Here is a 15,782-nt window from a genome sequence, read left to right as displayed (position 1 = left end):
TGCTCCTCTGTGGACAGCTCAAATCCTGCTACTCTATGGACAGCCTCAAAGACTGCTCCTCTATGGACAGTCTCAAAGACTGCTCCTCTGTGGACAGTCTCAAAGACTGCTCCTCTACGGACAGCCACAAAGACTGCTCCTCTATGGATAGTCTCAGAGACTGCATCTGTTGTGGACAGCTTAAAAGACAGCTCCGCGATGGACTGTCTCAAAGTCTGCTCCTCTATGGTCAGTCTCAAAGACTGCTCCTCAATGGACAGTCTCAAAGACTGCTCCTCTATGGACAGCCTCAAAGACTGCTCGTCTATGGACCGACACAAACACTGCTCGTCTATGGACAGTCTCAAAGACTGCTCCTCTGAGGACAGCCGCAAAGACTGCTCCTTTTTCGCAGTCCCAAAGTCTGCTCTTCAACGGACAGCCACAAAGACTGCTCCTCTATGGACAGCCTCAAAGACTGTTCCTCTATGGACAGTCTCAAAGACTGCTCCTCTGTGGACAGTCTGAAAGACTGCTCCTCTATAGACAGTCTCAAAGCCTGCTCTTCAACGGACAGCCACAAAGATTGTTCCTCTATGGACAGCCACAAAAACTGATCCTCTATGGACATCCTCAAACTCTGCTCCTCTATGGACAGCCGCAAAGACTGCTCCTCTATGGATAGTCTCAGAGACTGCTCCTCTATGGACAGTCTCAAAGACAGCTCCTCTATGGACAGCCGCAAAGACTGCTCCTCTATGGACAGTCTGAAAGACTGCTCCTCTATGGACAGTCTCAAAGCCAGCTCTTCAACGGACAGCCACAAAGACTGCTCCTCTATGGACATCCGCAAAGACTGCTCCTCTATGGTTAGTCTAAAAGACTGCTAATCGATGGACAGTCTCAAAGAATGCTCCTCTATGGACAGTCTCACAAACTGCTCCTCTACGGACAGCCACAAAGACTGCGACACGAAGTCCAGTCTCAAAGACTGCTCCTCTATGGACGGCCTCAAAGACTGCTACTCTATGGACAGCCACAAAAAATGATCATCTATGGACATCCTCAAACTCTGCTCCTCTATGGACAGACTCAAAGTCTGCTCCTCCATGGACAGTCTTAAAGACTGCACTTTTATGGACAGCCACAAAGACTGCTCCTCTCAGGTTATCCTCAAAGACTGCTCCTTTTTCGCAGTCTGAAAGTCTGCTCCTCTCTGAACAGTCACAAAGGCAGCACTTCTATGGAGAGCCTCAAAGACTACTCCTCTATGGACAGCCTCAAAAACTGCTCCTCTACGGCCAGCCACAAAGACTGCTCCTCTATGGACAACCTCAAAGACTGCTCCTCTATGGGCCGTCTCAAAGACTGGTCCTCTATGGACAGCCTCAAAGACTGGTCCTCTATGGCCATCTCAAAGACTGCTCCTCTGTGGACAGCCTCAAAGACTGCTCCTCTGTGGACAGCCTCAAAGACTGCTCCTCTATGGACAGTCTCAAAGACAGCTCCTCTATGGACAGCCTCAAAGACTGCTCCTCTATGGACAGCCTCAAAGACTGGTCCTCTATGGCCAGCTCAAAGACTGCTCCTCTATGGACAGCCTCAAAGACTGCTCCTCTGTGGACAGCTCAAATCCTGCTACTCTATGGACAACCTCAAAGACTGTTCCTCTGTGGACAGTCTCAAAGACTGCTCCTCTATGGCCATCTCAAAGACTGCTCCTCTATGGACAGCCTCAAAGACTGCTCCTCTGTGGACAGCTCAAATCCTGCTACTCTATGGACAACCTCAAAGACTGTTCCTCTATGGACAGTCTCAAAGACTGCTCCTCTATGGACAGTCTCAAAGACTGCTCCTCTGTGGACAGCAAAAATCCTGCTAATCTATGGATAGCCTCAAAGACTGCTCCTCTATGGACAGTCTCAAAGACTGCTCCTCTATGGACAGTCTCAAAGACTGCTCCTCTACGGACAGCCACAACGACTGCTCCACTAAGTCCAGCCTCAAAGACTGCTCCTCTATGGACAGCCTCAAAGACTACTCCTCTGTGGACAGCTCAAATCCTGCTACTCTATGGACAGCCTCAAAGACTGCTCCTCTATGGACATTCTCAAAGACTGCTCCTCTGTGGACAGCCTCAAAGACTGCTCCTCTATGGACAGCCTCAAAGACTGCTCCTCTATGGACAGCCTCAAAGACTGCTCCTCTATGGACAGCCTCAAAGACTGCTCCTCTGTGGACAGCTGAAATCCTGCTACTCTATGGACAACCTCAAAGACTGTTCCTCTATGGACAGTCTCAAAGACTGCTCCTCTATGGACAGTCTCAAAGACTGCTCCTCTGTGGACAGCTCAAATCCTGCTACTTTATGGACAGCCTCAAAGACTGCTCCTCTATGGACAGCCTCAAAGACTGCTCCTCTATGGACAGCCTCAAAGACTGGTCCTCTATGGACAGCCTCAAAGACTGCTCGTTTATGGACCGCCACAAACACTGCTCCTCTATGGACAGTCTCAAAGACTGCTCTTTTATGGACAGCCTCAAAGACTGCTCCTCTATGGACAGCCTCAAAGTCTGCTCGTCTATGGACAGCCACAAACACTGCTCCTCAATGGACAGTCTCAAAGACTGCTCCTCTACGGATAGCCACAAAGACTACTCCTCTGTGGACAGCCTCAAAGACTGCTCCTCTATGGACAGTCTCAAAGCCTGCTCTTCAATGGACAGCCACAAAGACTGCTACTCTATGGACAGTCTCACAGACTGGTCCTCCATGGACAGTCTCAAAGACTGCTCCTCTATGGACAGTCTCAAAGCCTGCTCTTCAACGGACAGCCACAAAGACTGCTACTCTATGGACAGCCACAAAAACTGATCATCTATGGACATCGTCAAACTCTGCTCCTCTATGGACAGCCGCAAAGACTGCTCCTCTATGGATAGTCTCAGAGATTGCTCCCGTTGTGGACAGCTTAAAAGACAGCTCCGCTCTGGATAGTCTCAAAGACTGCTCCTCTATGGACAGTCACAAAGACTGCTCCTCTATGGACAGTCTCAAAGACTGCTCCTCTATGGACAGTCTCAAAGACTGCTCCTCTGTGGACAGCTCAAATCCTGCTACTTTATGGACAGCCTCAAAGACTGCTCCTCTATGGACAGTCTCAAAGACTGCTCCTCTATGGACAGCCTCAAAGACTGGTCCTCTATGGACAGCCTCAAAGACTGCTCGTTTATGGACCGCCACAAACACTGCTCCTCTATGGACAGTCTCAAAGACTGCTCTTTTATGGACAGCCTCAAAGACTGCTCCTCTATGGACAGCCTCAAAGTCTGCTCGTCTATGGACAGCCACAAACACTGCTCCTCAATGGACAGTCTCAAAGACTGCTCCTCTACGGATAGCCACAAAGACTACTCCTCTGTGGACAGTCTCAAAGACTGCTCCTCTATGGACAGTCTCAAAGCCTGCTCTTCAATGGACAGCCACAAAGACTGCTACTCTATGGACAGTCTCACAGACTGGTCCTCCATGGACAGTCTCAAAGACTGCTCCTCTATGGACAGTCTCAAAGCCTGCTCTTCAACGGACAGCCACAAAGACTGCTACTCTATGGACAGCCACAAAAACTGATCATCTATGGACATCGTCAAACTCGGCTCCTCTATGGACAGCCGCAAAGACTGCTCCTCTATGGATAGTCTCAGAGATAGCTTCTGTTGTGGACAGCTTAAAAGACAGCTCCGCTCTGGATAGTCTCAAAGACTGCTCCTCCATGGACAGTCACAAAGACTGCTCTTTTATGGACAGCCTCAAAGACTGCTCCTCTGTGGACAGTCTCAAATCCTCCTACTCTATGGACAGCCTCAAAGACTGCTCCTCTATGGATAGTCTCAGAGACTGCTCCTGTTGTGGACAGCTTAAAAGACAGCTCCGCTCTGGATAGTCTCAAAGACTGCTCCTCTATGGACAGTCACAAAGACTGCTCTTTTATGGACAGCCTCAAAGACTGCTCCTCTATGGGCCGTCTCAAAGACTGCTCCTCTATGGACAGCCTCAAAGACTGGTCCTCTATGGACAGCCTCAAAGACTGCTCGTCTATGGACCGCCACAAACACTGCTCCTCTATGGACAGTCTCAAAGTCTGCTCTTTTATGGATAGCCTCAAAGACTGCTCCTCTATGGACAGCCTCAAAGACTGCTCCTCTGTGGACAGTCTCAGAGATTGCTCCTGTTGTGGACAGCTTAAAAGACAGCTCCGCTCTGGATAGTCTCAAAGACTGCTCCTCTATGGACAGTCACAAAGACTGCTCTTTTATTGACAGCCTCAAAGACTGCTCCTCTGTGGACAGTCTCAAATCCTCCTACTCTATGGACAGCCTCAAAGACTGCTCCTCTATGGATAGTCTCAGAGACTGCTCCTCTTGTGGACAGCTTAAAAGACAGCTCCGCTCTGGATAGTCTCAAAGACTGCTCCTCTATGGACAGTCACAAAGACTGCTCTTTTATGGACAGCCTCAAAGACTGCTCCTCTATGGGCCGTCTCAAAGACTGCTCCTCTATGGACAGCCTCAAAGACTGGTCCTCTATGGACAGCCTCAAAGACTGCTCGTCTATGGACCGCCACAAACACTGCTCCTCTATGGACAGTCTCAAAGTCTGCTCTTTTATGGACAGCCTCAAAGACTGCTCCTCTATGGACAGCCTCAAAGTCTGCTCGTCTATGGACAGCCACAAACACTGCTCCTCAATGGACAGTCTCAAAGACTGCTCCTCTACGGATAGCCACAAAGACTACTCCTCTGTGGACAGCCTCAAAGACTGCTCCTCTATGGACAGTCTCAAAGCCTGCTCTTCAACGGACAGCCACAAAGACTGCTACTCTATGGACAGCCACAAAAACTGATCATCTATGGACATCCTCAAAATCTGCTCCTCTATGGACAGTCGCAAAGACTGCTCCTCTATGGACAGCCTCAAAGGCTGCTCCTCTATGGACAGCCTCAAAGACTGCTCCTCTATGGACAGCCTCAAAGGCTGCTCCTCTATGGACAGCCTCAAAGACTGCTTCTCAATGGACAGTCTCAAAGACTGCTCCTCTATGGACAGCCTCAAAGACTGCTCCTCTGTGGACAGTCTCAAATCCTCCTACTCTATGGACAGCCTCAAAGACTGCTCCTCTATGGATAGTCTCAGAGACTGCTCCTGTTGTGGACAGCTTAAAAGACAGCTCCGCTCTGGATAGTCTCAAAGACTGCTCCTCTATGGACAGTCACAAAGACTGCTCTTTTATGGACAGCCTCAAAGACTGCTCCTCTATGGGCCGTCTCAAAGACTGCTCCTCTATGGACAGCCTCAAAGACTGGTCCTCTATGGACAGCCTCAAAGACTGCTCGTCTATGGACCGCCACAAACACTGCTCCTCTATGGACAGTCTCAAAGTCTGCTCTTTTATGGACAGCCTCAAAGACTGCTCCTCTATGGACAGCCTCAAAGACTGCTCGTTTATGGACCGCCACAAACACTGCTCCTCTATGGACAGTCTCAAAGACTGCTCTTTTATGGACAGCCTCAAAGACTGCTCCTCTATGGACAGCCTCAAAGTCTGCTCGTCTATGGACAGCCACAAACACTGCTCCTCAATGGACAGTCTCAAAGACTGCTCCTCTACGGATAGCCACAAAGACTACTCCTCTGTGGACAGCCTCAAAGACTGCTCCTCTATGGACAGTCTCAAAGCCTGCTCTTCAATGGACAGCCACAAAGACTGCTACTCTATGGACAGTCTCACAGACCGGTCCTCCATGGACAGTCTCAAAGACTGCTCCTCTATGGACAGTCTCAAAGCCTGCTCTTCAACGGACAGCCACAAAGACTGCTACTCTATGGACAGCCACAAAAACTGATCATCTATGGACATCCTCAAACTCTGCTCCTCCATGGACAGCCGCAATGACTGCTCCTCTATGGATAGTCTCAGAGACTGCTCCTCTATGGATAGTCTCAGAGACAGCTCCTGTTGTAGACAGCTTAAAAGACAGCTCCGCGATGGACAGTCTCAAAGGCTGCTCCTCCATGGACAGCCTCAAAGACTGGTCCTCAATGGACAGACTCAAAGACTGGTCCTCTATGGACAGCCTCAAAGACTGCTCGTCTATGGACAGTCTCAAAGACTGCTCCTCTGAGGACAGCCACAAAGACTGGTCCTCAATGGACAGCCTCAAAGACTGCTTGTCTATGGACCGCCACAAACACTGCTCCTCTATGGACAGTCTCAAAGCCTGCTCTTCAATGGACAGCCACAAAGACTGCTACTCTATGGACAGTCTCACAGACTGGTCCTCCATGGACAGTCTCAAAGACTGCTACTCTATGGACAGTCTCACAGACTGGTCCTCCATGGACAGTCTCAAAGACTGCTCCTCTATGGACAGTCTCAAAGCCTGCTCTTCAACGGACAGCCACAAAGACTGCTACTCTATGGACAGCCACAAAAACTGATCATCTATGGACATCCTCAAACTCTGCTCCTCTATGGACAGCCGCAAAGACTGCTCGTCTATGGATAGTCTCAGAGACTGCTCCTGTTGTAGACAGCTTAAAATACAGCTCCGCGATTGACAGTCTCAAAGGCTGATCCTCTATGGACAGTCTCAAAGACTGCTCCTCTATGGACAGTCTCAAAGACTACTCCTCTATGGACAGTCTCAAAGCCTGCTCTTCCACGGACAGCCACAAAGACTGCTCCTCTATGGACAGTCTCAAAGCCTGCTCTTCAACGGACAGCCACAAAGACTGCTACTCTATGGACAGCCACAAAAACTGATTTTCTATGGACATCCTCAAACTCTGCTCCTCTATGGACAGCCGCAAAGACTGCTCGTCTATGGATAGTCTCAGAGACTGCTCCTGTTGTAGACAGCTTAAAATACAGATCCGCGATTGACAGTCTCAAAGGCTGATCCTCTATGGACAGTCTCAAAGACTGCTCCTCTATGGACAGTCTCAAAGACTACTCCTCTATGGACAGTCTCAAAGCCTGCTCTTCCACGGACAGCCACAAAGACTGCTCCTCTATGGACAGTCTCAAAGACTGCTCCTCTATGGACAGTCTCAAAGACTGCTCCTCAATGGACAGTCTCAAAGACTGGTCCTCTATGGACAGCCACAAACACTGCTCCTCTATGGACAGTCTCAAAGACTGCTCCTCTATGGACAGCCTCAAAAACTGCTCCTCTATGGACAGTCTCAAAGTCTGCTCCTCTATGGACAGTCTCAAAGACTGCTTCTCTATGGACAGTCTCAAGGACTGCTCCTCAATGGACAGTCTCAAAGACTGCTCCTCTGTGGACAGCTCAAATCCTGCTACTTGATGGACAGCCTCAAAGACTGCTCCTCTATGGACAGTCTCAAGGACTGCTCCTCTACGGACAGCCACAAAGACTGCTCCTCTATGAAATGTCTCAAAGACTGCTCCTCTGTGGACAGCTCAAATCCTGCTACTTTATGGACAGCCTCAAAGACTGCTCCTCTTTCGACAGTCTCAAAGACTGCTCCTCTACGGACAGCCACAAAGACTGCTCCACTAAGTCCAGCCTCAAAGACTGCTCCTCTATGGACAGTCTCAAAGCCTGCTCTTCCACGGACAGCCTCAAAGACTGCTCCTCTATGGATAGTCTCAGAGACTGCTTCTGTTGTGGACAGCTTAAAAGACAGCTCCGCGATGGACTGTCTCAAAGTCTGCTCCTCTATGGTCAGTCTCAAAGACTGCTCCTCAATGGACAGTCTCAAAGACTGGTCCTCTATGGGCAGCCTCAAAGACTGCTCGTCTATGGACCGCCACAAACACTGCTCCTCTATGGACAGCCTCAAAGACTGCTCGTCTATGGACCGCCACAAACACTGCTCCTCTATGGACAGTCTCAAAGACTGCTCCTCTGTGGACAGCTCAAATCCTGCTACTTTTTCGACAGCCTCAAAGACTGCTCCTCTATGGACAGTCTGAAAGACTGCTCCTCTATGGACAGTCTCAAAGACTGATCCTCTATGGACAGTCTCAAGGACTGCTCCTCTATGGACAGTCTCAAGGACTGCTCCTCAATGGACAGCCTCAAAGACTGCTCCTCTATGGACAGTCTCAAAGACTGCTCCTCTACGGACAGTCTCAAAGACTGCTCCTGTACGGACAGCCACAAAGACTGCTCCTCAATGGACAGTCTCAAAGACTGATCCTCTATGGACAGTCTCAAAGACTGCTCCTCTATGGACAGTCTCAAGGACTGCTCCTCAATGGACAGCCTCAAAGACTGCTCCTCTATGGACAGTCTCAAAGACTGCTCCTCTACGGACAGCCACAAAGACTGCTCCTCTAAGTCCAGCCTCAAAGACTGCTCCTCTATGGCCAGCTCAAAGAATGCTCCTCTATGGACAACCTCAAAGACTGCTCCTCTGTGGACAGCTCAAATCCTGCTACTCTATGGACAGCCTCAAAGACTGCTCCTCTATGGACAGTCTCAAAGACTGCTCCTCTATGGACAGTCTCAAAGACTGCTCCTCTACGGACAGCCATAAAGACTGCTCCTCTATGGATAGTCTCAGAGACTGCATCTGTTGTGGACAGCTTAAAAGACAGCTCCGCGATGGACTGTCTCAAAGTCTGCTCCTCTATGGTCAGTCTCAAAGACTGCTCCTCAATGGACAGTCTCAAAGACTGCTCTTCTATGGACAGCCTCAAAGACTGCTCGTCTATGGACAGACACAAACACTGCTCGTCTATGGACAGTCTCAAAGACTGCTCCTCTGAGGACAGCCGCAAAGACTGCTCCTTTTTCGCAGTCCCAAAGTCTGCTCTTCAACGGACAGCCACAAAGACTGCTCCTCTATGGACAGCCTCAAAGACTGTTCCTCTATGGACAGTCTCAAAGACTGCTCCTCTGTGGACAGTCTGAAAGACTGCTCCTCTATAGACAGTCTCAAAGCCTGCTCTTCAACGGACAGCCACAAAGATTGTTCCTCTATGGACAGCCACAAAAACTGATCCTCTATGGACATCCTCAAACTCTGCTCCTCTATGGACAGCCGCAAAGACTGCTCCTCTATGGACAGTCTGAAAGACTGCTCCTCTATGGACAGTCTCAAAGCCAGCTCTTCAACGGACAGCCACAAAGACTGCTCCTCTATGGACATCCGCAAAGACTGCTCCTCTATGGTTAGTCTAAAAGACTGCTAATCGATGGACAGTCTCAAAGAATGCTCCTCTATGGACAGTCTCACAAACTGCTCCTCTACGGACAGCCACAAAGACTGCGACACGAAGTCCAGTCTCAAAGACTGCTCCTCTATGGACGGCCTCAAAGACTGCTACTCTATGGACAGCCACAAAAAATGATCATCTATGGACATCCTCAAACTCTGCTCCTCTATGGACAGACTCAAAGTCTGCTCCTCCATGGACAGTCTTAAAGACTGCACTTTTATGGACAGCCACAAAGACTGCTCCTCTCAGGTTATCCTCAAAGACTGCTCCTTTTTCGCAGTCTGAAAGTCTGCTCCTCTCTGAACAGTCACAAAGGCAGCACTTCTATGGAGAGCCTCAAAGACTACTCCTCTATGGACAGCCTCAAAAACTGCTCCTCTACGGCCAGCCACAAAGCCTGCTCCTCTATGGACAACCTCAAAGACTGCTCCTCTATGGGCCGTCTCAAAGACTGGTCCTCTATGGACAGCCTCAAAGACTGGTCCTCTATGGCCATCTCAAAGACTGCTCCTCTATGGACAGCCTCAAAGACTGCTCCTCTGTGGACAGCCTCAAAGACTGCTCCTCTATGGACAGTCTCAAAGACAGCTCCTCTATGGACAGCCTCAAAGACTGCTCCTCTATGGACAGCCTCAAAGACTGGTCCTCTATGGCCATCTCAAAGACTGCTCCTCTATGGACAGCCTCAAAGACTGCTCCTCTGTGGACAGCTCAAATCCTGCTACTCTATGGACAACCTCAAAGACTGTTCCTCTGTGGACAGTCTCAAAGACTGCTCCTCTATGGCCATCTCAAAGACTGCTCCTCTATAGACAGCCTCAAAGACTGCTCCTCTGTGGACAGCTCAAATCCTGCTACTCTATGGACAACCTCAAAGACTGTTCCTCTATGGACAGTCTCAAAGACTGCTCCTCTATGGACAGTCTCAAAGACTGCTCCTCTGTGGACAGCAAAAATCCTGCTAATCTATGGATAGCCTCAAAGACTGCTCCTCTATGGACAGTCTCAAAGACTGCTCCTCTATGGACAGTCTCAAAGACTGCTCCTCTACGGACAGCCACAACGACTGCTCCACTAAGTCCAGCCTCAAAGACTGCTCCTCTATGGACAGCCTCAAAGACTACTCCTCTGTGGACAGCTCAAATCCTGCTACTCTATGGACAGCCTCAAAGACTGCTCCTCTATGGACATTCTCAAAGACTGCTCCTCTGTGGACAGCCTCAAAGACTGCTCCTCTATGGACAGCCTCAAAGACTGCTCCTCTATGGACAGCCTCAAAGACTGCTCCTCTATGGACAGCCTCAAAGACTGCTCCTCTATGGACAGCCTCAAAGACTGGTCCTCTATGGCCATCTCAAAGACTGCTCCTCTATGGACAGCCTCAAAGACTGCTCCTCTGTGGACAGCTCAAATCCTGCTACTCTATGGACAACCTCAAAGACTGTTCCTCTGTGGACAGTCTCAAAGACTGCTCCTCTATGGCCATCTCAAAGACTGCTCCTCTATGGACAGCCTCAAAGACTGCTCCTCTGTGGACAGCTCAAATCCTGCTACTCTATGGACAACCTCAAAGACTGTTCCTCTATGGACAGTCTCAAAGACTGCTCCTCTATGGACAGTCTCAAAGACTGCTCCTCTGTGGACAGCAAAAATCCTGCTAATCTATGGATAGCCTCAAAGACTGCTCCTCTATGGACAGTCTCAAAGACTGCTCCTCTATGGACAGTCTCAAAGACTGCTCCTCTACGGACAGCCACAACGACTGCTCCACTAAGTCCAGCCTCAAAGACTGCTCCTCTATGGACAGCCTCAAAGACTACTCCTCTGTGGACAGCTCAAATCCTGCTACTCTATGGACAGCCTCAAAGACTGCTCCTCTATGGACATTCTCAAAGACTGCTCCTCTGTGGACAGCCTCAAAGACTGCTCCTCTATGGACAGCCTCAAAGACTGCTCCTCTATGGACAGCCTCAAAGACTGCTCCTCTATGGACAGCCTCAAAGACTGCTCCTCTGTGGACAGCTGAAATCCTGCTACTCTATGGACAACCTCAAAGACTGTTCCTCTATGGACAGTCTCAAAGACTGCTCCTCTATGGACAGTCTCAAAGACTGCTCCTCTGTGGACAGCTCAAATCCTGCTACTTTATGGACAGCCTCAAAGACTGCTCCTCTATGGACAGCCTCAAAGACTGCTCCTCTATGGACAGCCTCAAAGACTGCTCCTCTATGGACAGCCTCAAAGACTGCTCGTTTATGGACCGCCACAAACACTGCTCCTCTATGGACAGTCTCAAAGACTGCTCTTTTATGGACAGCCTCAAAGACTGCTCCTCTATGGACAGCCTCAAAGTCTGCTCGTCTATGGACAGCCACAAACACTGCTCCTCAATGGACAGTCTCAAAGACTGTTCCTCTACGGATAGCCACAAAGACTACTCCTCTGTGGACAGCCTCAAAGACTGCTCCTCTATGGACAGTCTCAAAGCCTGCTCTTCAATGGACAGCCACAAAGACTGCTACTCTATGGACAGTCTCACAGACTGGTCCTCCATGGACAGTCTCAAAGACTGCTCCTCTATGGACAGTCTCAAAGCCTGCTCTTCAACGGACAGCCACAAAGACTGCTACTCTATGGACAGCCACAAAAACTGATCATCTATGGACATCGTCAAACTCTGCTCCTCTATGGACAGCCGCAAAGACTGCTCCTCTATGGATAGTCTCAGAGATTGCTCCTGTTGTGGACAGCTTAAAAGACAGCTCCGCTCTGGATAGTCTCAAAGACTGCTCCTCTATGGACAGTCACAAAGACTGCTCCTCTATGGACAGTCTCAAAGACTGCTCCTCTATGGACAGTCTCAAAGACTGCTCCTCTGTGGACAGCTCAAATCCTGCTACTTTATGGACAGCCTCAAAGACTGCTCCTCTATGGACAGTCTCAAAGACTGCTCCTCTATGGACAGCCTCAAAGACTGGTCCTCTATGGACAGCCTCAAAGACTGCTCGTTTATGGACCGCCACAAACACTGCTCCTCTATGGACAGTCTCAAAGACTGCTCTTTTATGGACAGCCTCAAAGACTGCTCCTCTATGGACAGCCTCAAAGTCTGCTCGTCTATGGACAGCCACAAACACTGCTCCTCAATGGACAGTCTCAAAGACTGCTCCTCTACGGATAGCCACAAAGACTACTCCTCTGTGGACAGTCTCAAAGACTGCTCCTCTATGGACAGTCTCAAAGCCTGCTCTTCAATGGACAGCCACAAAGACTGCTACTCTATGGACAGTCTCACAGACTGGTCCTCCATGGACAGTCTCAAAGACTGCTCCTCTATGGACAGTCTCAAAGCCTGCTCTTCAACGGACAGCCACAAAGACTGCTACTCTATGGACAGCCACAAAAACTGATCATCTATGGACATCGTCAAACTCGGCTCCTCTATGGACAGCCGCAAAGACTGCTCCTCTATGGATAGTCTCAGAGATAGCTTCTGTTGTGGACAGCTTAAAAGACAGCTCCGCTCTGGATAGTCTCAATGACTGCTCCTCCATGGACAGTCACAAAGACTGCTCTTTTATGGACAGCCTCAAAGACTGCTCCTCTGTGGACAGTCTCAAATCCTCCTACTCTATGGACAGCCTCAAAGACTGCTCCTCTATGGATAGTCTCAGAGACTGCTCCTGTTGTGGACAGCTTAAAAGACAGCTCCGCTCTGGATAGTCTCAAAGACTGCTCCTCTATGGACAGTCACAAAGACTGCTCTTTTATGGACAGCCTCAAAGACTGCTCCTCTATGGGCCGTCTCAAAGACTGCTCCTCTATGGACAGCCTCAAAGACTGGTCCTCTATGGACAGCCTCAAAGACTGCTCGTCTATGGACCGCCACAAACACTGCTCCTCTATGGGCAGTCTCAAAGTCTGCTCTTTTATGGATAGCCTCAAAGACTGCTCCTCTATGGACAGCCTCAAAGACTGCTCCTCTGTGGACAGTCTCAGAGATTGCTCCTGTTGTGGACAGCTTAAAAGACAGCTCCGCTCTGGATAGTCTCAAAGACTGCTCCTCTATGGACAGTCACAAAGACTGCTCTTTTATTGACAGCCTCAAAGACTGCTCCTCTGTGGACAGTCTCAAATCCTCCTACTCTATGGACAACCTCAAAGACTGCTCCTCTATGGATAGTCTCAGAGACTGCTCCTCTTGTGGACAGCTTAAAAGACAGCTCCGCTCTGGATAGTCTCAAAGACTGCTCCTCTATGGACAGTCACAAAGACTGCTCTTTTATGGACAGCCTCAAAGACTGCTCCTCTATGGGCCGTCTCAAAGACTGCTCCTCTATGGACAGCCTCAAAGACTGGTCCTCTATGGACAGCCTCAAAGACTGCTCGTCTATGGACCGCCACAAACACTGCTCCTCTATGGACAGTCTCAAAGTCTGCTCTTTTATGGATAGCCTCAAAGACTGCTCCTCTATGGACAGCCTCAAAGACTGCTCGTTTATGGACCGCCACAAACACTGCTCCTCTATGGACAGTCTCAAAGACTGCTCTTTTATGGACAGCCTCAAAGACTGCTCCTCTATGGACAGCCTCAAAGTCTGCTCGTCTATGGACAGCCACAAACACTGCTCCTCAATGGACAGTCTCAAAGACTGCTCCTCTGTGGACAGCTCAAATCCTGCTACTTTATGGACAGCCTCAAAGACTGCTCCTCTATGGACAGTCTCAAAGACTGCTCCTCTATGGACAGCCTCAAAGACTGGTCCTCTATGGACAGCCTCAAAGACTGCTCGTTTATGGACCGCCACAAACACTGCTCCTCTATGGACAGTCTCAAAGACTGCTCTTTTATGGACAGCCTCAAAGACTGCTCCTCTATGGACAGCCTCAAAGTCTGCTCGTCTATGGACAGCCACAAACACTGCTCCTCAATGGACAGTCTCAAAGACTGCTCCTCTACGGATAGCCACAAAGACTACTCCTCTGTGGACAGTCTCAAAGACTGCTCCTCTATGGACAGTCTCAAAGCCTGCTCTTCAATGGACAGCCACAAAGACTGCTACTCTATGGACAGTCTCACAGACTGGTCCTCCATGGACAGTCTCAAAGACTGCTCCTCTATGGACAGTCTCAAAGCCTGCTCTTCAACGGACAGCCACAAAGACTGCTACTCTATGGACAGCCACAAAAACTGATCATCTATGGACATCGTCAAACTCGGCTCCTCTATGGACAGCCGCAAAGACTGCTCCTCTATGGATAGTCTCAGAGATAGCTTCTGTTGTGGACAGCTTAAAAGACAGCTCCGCTCTGGATAGTCTCAATGACTGCTCCTCCATGGACAGTCACAAAGACTGCTCTTTTATGGACAGCCTCAAAGACTGCTCCTCTGTGGACAGTCTCAAATCCTCCTACTCTATGGACAGCCTCAAAGACTGCTCCTCTATGGATAGTCTCAGAGACTGCTCCTGTTGTGGACAGCTTAAAAGACAGCTCCGCTCTGGATAGTCTCAAAGACTGCTCCTCTATGGACAGTCACAAAGACTGCTCTTTTATGGACAGCCTCAAAGACTGCTCCTCTATGGGCCGTCTCAAAGACTGCTCCTCTATGGACAGCCTCAAAGACTGGTCCTCTATGGACAGCCTCAAAGACTGCTCGTCTATGGACCGCCACAAACACTGCTCCTCTATGGGCAGTCTCAAAGTCTGCTCTTTTGTTGACAGCCTCAAAGACTGCTCCTCTGTGGACAGTCTCAAATCCTCCTACTCTATGGACAACCTCAAAGACTGCTCCTCTATGGATAGTCTCAGAGACTGCTCCTCTTGTGGACAGCTTAAAAGACAGCTCCGCTCTGGATAGTCTCAAAGACTGCTCCTCTATGGACAGTCACAAAGACTGCTCTTTTATGGACAGCCTCAAAGACTGCTCCTCTATGGGCCGTCTCAAAGACTGCTCCTCTATGGACAGCCTCAAAGACTGGTCCTCTATGGACAGCCTCAAAGACTGCTCGTCTATGGACCGCCACAAACACTGCTCCTCTCTGGACAGTCTCAAAGTCTGCTCTTTTATGGATAGCCTCAAAGACTGCTCCTCTATGGACAGCCTCAAAGACTGCTCGTTTATGGACCGCCACAAACACTGCTCCTCTATGGACAGTCTCAAAGACTGCTCTTTTATGGACAGCCTCAAAGACTGCTCCTCTATGGACAGCCTCAAAGTCTGCTCGTCTATGGACAGCCACAAACACTGCTCCTCAATGGACAGTCTCAAAGACTGCTCCTCTGTGGACAGCTCAAATCCTGCTACTTTATGGACAGCCTCAAAGACTGCTCCTCTATGGACAGTCTCAAAGACTGCTCCTCTATGGACAGCCTCAAAGACTGGTCCTCTATGGACAGCCTCAAAGACTGCTCGTTTATGGACCGCCACAAACACTGCTCCTCTATGGACAGTCTCAAAGACTGCTCTTTTATGGACAGCCTCAAAGACTGCTCCTCTATGGACAGCCTCAAAGTCTGCTCGTCTATGGACAGCCACAAACACTGCTC

The sequence above is a fragment of the Chiloscyllium plagiosum genome, unplaced genomic scaffold (assembly GCF_037043375.1).
Source record: "Chiloscyllium plagiosum isolate Xiang-an unplaced genomic scaffold, Cpla_swu_hap1 HiC_scaffold_31, whole genome shotgun sequence".
Taxonomy (NCBI): domain Eukaryota; kingdom Metazoa; phylum Chordata; class Chondrichthyes; order Orectolobiformes; family Hemiscylliidae; genus Chiloscyllium; species Chiloscyllium plagiosum.
This window is presented reverse-complemented; position numbering follows the sequence as displayed.